The sequence below is a fragment of the Protomyctophum parallelum genome (genome assembly GCF_964188405.1).
Source record: "Protomyctophum parallelum genome assembly, chromosome: 7".
Taxonomy (NCBI): Eukaryota; Metazoa; Chordata; class Actinopteri; order Myctophiformes; family Myctophidae; genus Protomyctophum; species Protomyctophum parallelum.
The window spans coordinates 21,969,898-21,976,267 of NC_139705.1; positions in this window are offsets into that span (position 1 = coordinate 21,969,898).

Sequence of the window (6,370 nt, forward strand, 5' to 3'; positions counted from 1 at the left end):
GAGAGGGGCTCCTAGTATCCAGCCTTGACACCCTGAGCACACTCGCTTTGACTTACAGTGCTGCCTTCCTTTGTTTGCCTCCTCGGCCAGGAGACCCATGCATGCCGACACGAGTGACCTCTGAACCCTGCCTGCCACCCCTAGACCTCTTCACTGGAAACACCCAATGGCCACAACAACATATTATTTTTATCCATCTCAGAACAATAGCTGGGAATAAGGGTGTCATAAAAAAGTGTCAAGAGATAATATCCCAGAGGGAACAAAAGAGGAATAATGGAGATTTGTGCTTTTACCCGTGAGCCTGACCTCTCTAATCACCTACGGAAACTGAAATTAATAGATATCAAAGGTCAAAGTGTTACTGCACTATCTTGCCTTTAGTTTCCATTCAGGAAGTCTTGTGGACACCATGTGTCGTCGCCAATAAAGACACCGAGCATTGATTAATCATGAGAATCTTCAGGACTTTCTGCTATTATTTAGGTTTTTACGCTCAGTCGCTTGTATCTTAATGTTGTATCTTGCTGGTATGTGAAGGACGTTTCACCTGTCGCCATCAAGTGTGTTTAAGTGCCGTTTACGCCCAGCACTATAGTGTCTATAAAGATATGATTTAAAAAAAATCATCACAACTCAAGTGCATGGCAGAGACCACACCACAACTAACAAAGACAATGGTGAACGATAGCTTTGTGTGAAAAACCTTTAGCATGAAAACAATTTACTAATTTAAAAGACACTTCTACACTTTAGAAATCCCTCATTAATTAAAATAAGGGATTAAATATTTGATAATTTAGTCCCACTGTATTTTTGTATGCATTTTACCCATCCTAACCATTATAGGAGCAGTGGGCACTACTTAATACAGCACCTGGGGAGCAGTTGGGGGTTAAAGTGTCTTGTGCTCACTTCAACACATTAGACAGGCCGGGGTGTGAACCTGGCACCTTCTGTTTCCGAGGCGACCATTCAGCTATTGCTGCCCCCCACAATTAAACAGTATTTAACAAACAACATTCTGGACAGACATAAACCCATGTGCTTTACACAGTGATGGGTTATAGGTCAATAAGCTGCCCTCTGCAGGGGTCACAGAGAGGCAGCCATGTAAGGGAAGGTTCCAGAAGATCCCAGGATGTTGAAGGGAGGGGTAGCGTGGTGGAGCTGCATCTTCCTGTGCTTATGATAAACATGGAAGAATGCTCAAGTCAGGCCCCGGCACGCAGATGAGAGATCGCAGCCATCGTGACAAATGCAGGGTATGCTCGATCAAAAACAAAAAAAGAAAGCAACAAATGCTTTCATATCAACAATTACCCGCACTGTTAAACCAATACAAGAAAAGAGATTTCCATCCGACATGAAAGGGAAGGGAAGGAAGCAAACATCTGTGGGCTGGAGATGGAAATAAAGTCATTATTATTAGTTTTTATTTCAGAGCCCACCCCAGCACCCCTCCTCTATTCCCCTGCCTCCTCCTGACTCTCAACAGCCCCCAGCTCCCCCACTTCAGGATGGGAGTATATTGCTGTGTGAATGGCTGTGTTTCCTGCAAAGCTACAGCGCAGAAAACGAGATCTTTCCTGCCTCTGGGTCAGCCTACCCTTCTTTGTTCCCTCCAACTGGAGGCCTGTGCCTACACCTGGGCTCATGGTCAAATACCTGCCTGCCATGCCCAAGCCTTGCCCTTCACGAGGAAGTGTCAGGGAGAACTCCAGGAACAACTATCGATTTGTCCCTCCCTAATTGACAAATGCAGGACAAAATAGGAATTTGATTAGATTAGACTTTATTGTCCCAGAGGGATATTGGTTTTCACAGCATGTTCAACATAGAAACACGTAAGGCTAAGGAACAGTAGTATACCGGTACAAGGTTCAGTAATAATTTTAACAAGGAGGTGCTGACGTGCTGTCATAGGATCAATAAAGATGTAGTTATTACATACATGAAATTGTAAAGCAGCAGCAGTAATGTGGACTTTCATAATTTCAGTCTGACAAATCTTTGATTGAATTTAGAATATATATTGAGCTCTCCCGAACCTCTCCAATACCTCCCGATATTGAGCATAGATATATGAAGCATATAGTAGTTTGGCTCTGTCTCTATTCATTCCATGTAGCATGAACATTTTATAAGCCAAATAGAATTCCAGGGAATTAATTAAGATCCCCAGGGGGATCTAGAAACAGAGCGTGGAATTTGCATAACTGTGACGAGAGAAGCCAGGAATGAGCAGGTAGGCAGAGAAGTTTAAATAGCCGCTCTTTTCAGGCAAAGAGTGCATGTGACTACTAGTCATCTGATTAGGTAGGCGCGTTCTCTTGAGTTGCCTGAACTAGCTACGCATCATGAAATAATGCAGACATTGAAATCTTAACCACATTCTCTATTCTGGAACACTATGGTCAGTGGTGTAAGAAAAGTATCAATACCACAACGTAAAAATAGTCTGTTGCAAGTTCAGTATTCAAAATGTACTTGAGTAAAAGTACAAAAGTATTGGTATCAGTATTGGCAACACGAAATGTATATAGGGATGAAGTGGTTACTGTATGTTTTTGTAATAATAATCAAAATCTACAAAGTAGGCTAACTAGTAACTAAAGTTTTCAAATAATGGTAGTGGAGTAAAAAGTACAATATTTGTGAAGTAGAAGTAAAAGTATAGAAACTAAACCAACTAAAACATATCTCAAACTTGTAATTATTAAATTAAGTACAGTATTGATTAGATGTACTTAATTACTTTACATGACTGGCTAAAATAGGTGAACATTCTGTAAAAAATAGCTGATCTTGTTGGCTCACAGTCACAACTAACCGAGCTTCTATTTTTTGCTACACGGGTTTAAGTGGGTAAGTGGTTGTTTTGTCTCCTGGAACTGAAAAGACATGCTGCAAGATCCACTTCCTCAGATGGAGGCCATTGGAAGGGTCGTGAGGGGGGCGGGGGGGGGGGGGGGGGGGGGTGAAGGAAAGTCAAGGCCCCCCTCCATCCACTCTCACTGACCAACCAGCGGCAGAGCGAGCACCACCCCGTTCTACTGTCTCTCACCCTGTTATCAGTGCAGGAAGAAGCAGGGTGGTGCGCCGTGATGTGGCCACACATTCTGGATAACTTCTGGCTTTAGGTACTGTTAGCTTTGTGTCGGTCGAGACATGCAGCACTTCGCCCTAAAAGAACACACGTGTCACCAACAGAAGACAAGTGTAATGAAATGTGACGTACGTGTTCAGGTGACCCAAACGTAACAGTGTACTGTTAACATAGCCGGGGCGTGTTTTAGTGGCTATATTCTTGCTGAGATATTGCAGCAGGTTGAAAAAGCACAGTAGTGAGCCAGGGGGCTGAGGCGATGCTGCAATGGGTTTTTGGACAATAGACTGACCATGGGTGGAACTTCCTGGCCCCAGACAAGCAGGTCAGAGGTCAGATATAACGCTGTATCGCATTAAATGTACCTGCTGTGAAAAATATACATGCCATCGTGTGTACATTACATACTGTACACTCACTGCCCTCCCGTCAAATAGTGATATCAGAGGGGTTCCCCAAACCAATAGCAGCCACCCAAAGTAACCAGTGTAACATTTAGCAGTTTAACATTTAGTCACAACAGTGCTGTGGCAGATGGCCGTCTACTTGGGTTTGGACCAAAGCCTTCCCCACACAGAAGAATGTGTAAAATGGCCCCTTATGGATGTAGTTTAAGCACTTAAACCCTATCTATAATTATCTATTATATCTATATCTATATATCTAATAAACCCAATCTATAAACACACACTGCCTAAAGCTTGTAGAAACGTTTGAAAAATATGTGGAAAAATATTATGTTTTGTTACTTTTGACAATTTGTAGAATATATTTGAATAATGACACGTCGAAAATATGGATGCCAGGGTTAATGAATGTGGTTAAAATCACATTCTGGATTTTACTGTGCATGTGCCAATCGAGTGTGTGAATCAAGTGTGCCATGAGTGTGCACGTAGGGTGGAGGGCAGCCATGGCAAATGGACAGTGCAACCCATTATCAGTTGATTAGCAAGAAAGTCTCGCCTTTTCCTGTGAGTGGCTCTGCGTTTGCAAGTGTCCAAAAGTGGGAATAATAGCCCCTAATGCACTTTGGCATGCACTTCAAACGGCCGACTGTCAGGAAAGCTAATCTGTGTCTTTTTTCCCCCCTTCATTCTCATGTTTTGACAATAAAGATAGCCTATCTCATCCCATTACAGGCTGTCTGTCTCCCGCCTTCATGTCCCCGATATGCCCACCAACTAGTAGTCCAATAGAGCATGTTGAGTCTATTATATACTTCGTTGCACAGTGGTGTCAATCGAACAACGAAAAGCAATACCACTTATTTTCAGCGAGTGACAGTCGTGTGACAAAGTATAAAATAGATTTTACCCAATGGTTATGCTAGCAATAATCATATTTTCGGGGAGGTGGTATTCTAATGTCACCAACCCTCAAATGTAGCTGTTGGGGAGATGGTATTCAAATATCCTCCCCCTAAATAGAAACTCACTCGTTTTCACCATCTCTCTATACAGGTCGTCCTCACCGAACCGAATCTCATTATAATCCAAACATACAGTATAGGCTAAAACCACATGTCTCATTTGCCCTTGCATTTATTCAACAAGAGATAGAATTTCAGCAGCAAAGAATTGGGTTACCTAGATATAGACTTCAAATAGCACAGTTCTGCCAGTGTTTATTTACATTTAAAGAGTTTCGTCCCAAGGACATTCAGTTGGCCAGAGGGTTCTGTGCACTGGAAACAGAGGCAATTCACACATGGGATGAGGGTTTAGGCCAAGAGTTTTCCTTGAAGAATTCCATCTAGTAGTTACACAACATAATTCACCAATGGCTATAATTCACCAATGGTTTTAATTATTGTATTTGATGCATATGAAGTCATGTTAGGGAGTTAAATAAGGTATAAATAACATGTAAATTGCATTCCTCTTGTAACGTTAGTGTCACAAGTACACAAATATGTGAATGTGAATTTGTTAGAATGACATTGTGATGAGATGGATGGCATCTTCTCATATATACAGACACTGGTGATGAGTGATGACATGCATCAGTGAGCATGACATGCATCGGTGAGTAGCATGAAAAACACCTGACAGTTAGGTAGGTTCACCCGTCTTTTTTTTTTTTAGACAGAGCAAATGTGTTGCTCTGTCAGACACACATGGGTTGGGGACATTGCGTCAACTTCATATCCATACATACCCCAACCTTAACACCATAAGAGGTGGAAAGTAGGTCAAGTTTATTTGGCCAAGTACATTTGCATACTCAGTTTTTGTCCACTGCAATCTGCAATCTAATTGGACCAGTGGGCAGCTAATTAACAACCAGGGAGCAGTTATGGGTTCATGGTCTTGCTCAAGGACACTTGGGCGCGATGCCAGAAGAGCCCAGATAGAACCAGGAATCTTTCCATTCACGTGTGACTGCTGTATTACCTTCTAACTTAGCCATTGCTTTCCAAACCCGACAAATACATGCTTAACCATAACTTTGACCCTTAGCTCAAACTCAACCCTCACATATAATTAGACTGCACCCTCTGGCCTGTTTGATGTCCAAAATGAGGCCTATATGAGGCCACTGACCAAGGCTGAATAGCCGAAAGTAACGTTTCTCTCTCACTATGATGTAAAGAAATAAAAAGATATGTAAAACTCACGCTTGCCACTGTGTGCGACCCAGTACCCTTTATACAAAATGAGGCCTATGTCAGCAATGCACAAGCACAACTTGGAGATGTGTCATACCTCACAGAATAACCAGTTCTTTGATGTATATGTAGTGTTCCGGGAACATTGAAGCTCACTCCCTTTTAACAGAGGAAAGGCAACCCAAAACAAAACCCAAACCAAATAAGCTCAATTAAACTCATCCAACAAAAGAAAACAAGAAAAGAAATGCAAACAAAAATCAAGAAGGGAGAAATTAATCAAGAGGCCTGGGATTTGCTTGTTCCGACTTCAGAAAAAGGAGGAGAGGAAATGAACAATAGGCGAGGAAAGCGGATGGAAGAAAAAGAAGGTGCGGGTGACTAGCTGGGGGAGATGAAGGAGCGAAAGCAAGCCAACGTCACCCCTCCTCCTGATTCTGTGTCGGGTTGTTTTTATCTAGCTGTGGCATCCAAGCGGGGAAAGCGTGGGCAACGGTTGTAGCGGCGTCGCTCCTGGCCACTGTTGACAGGCAGGCCAAAATATGTCTTTCTTCTACTGCTGATTAAAGAAAGCCAACAAAGGGTGGAGGGACACAAAGGACAGACATGCACGCTCACCCATCACACTCGCACACGCCCGCCAAACACCA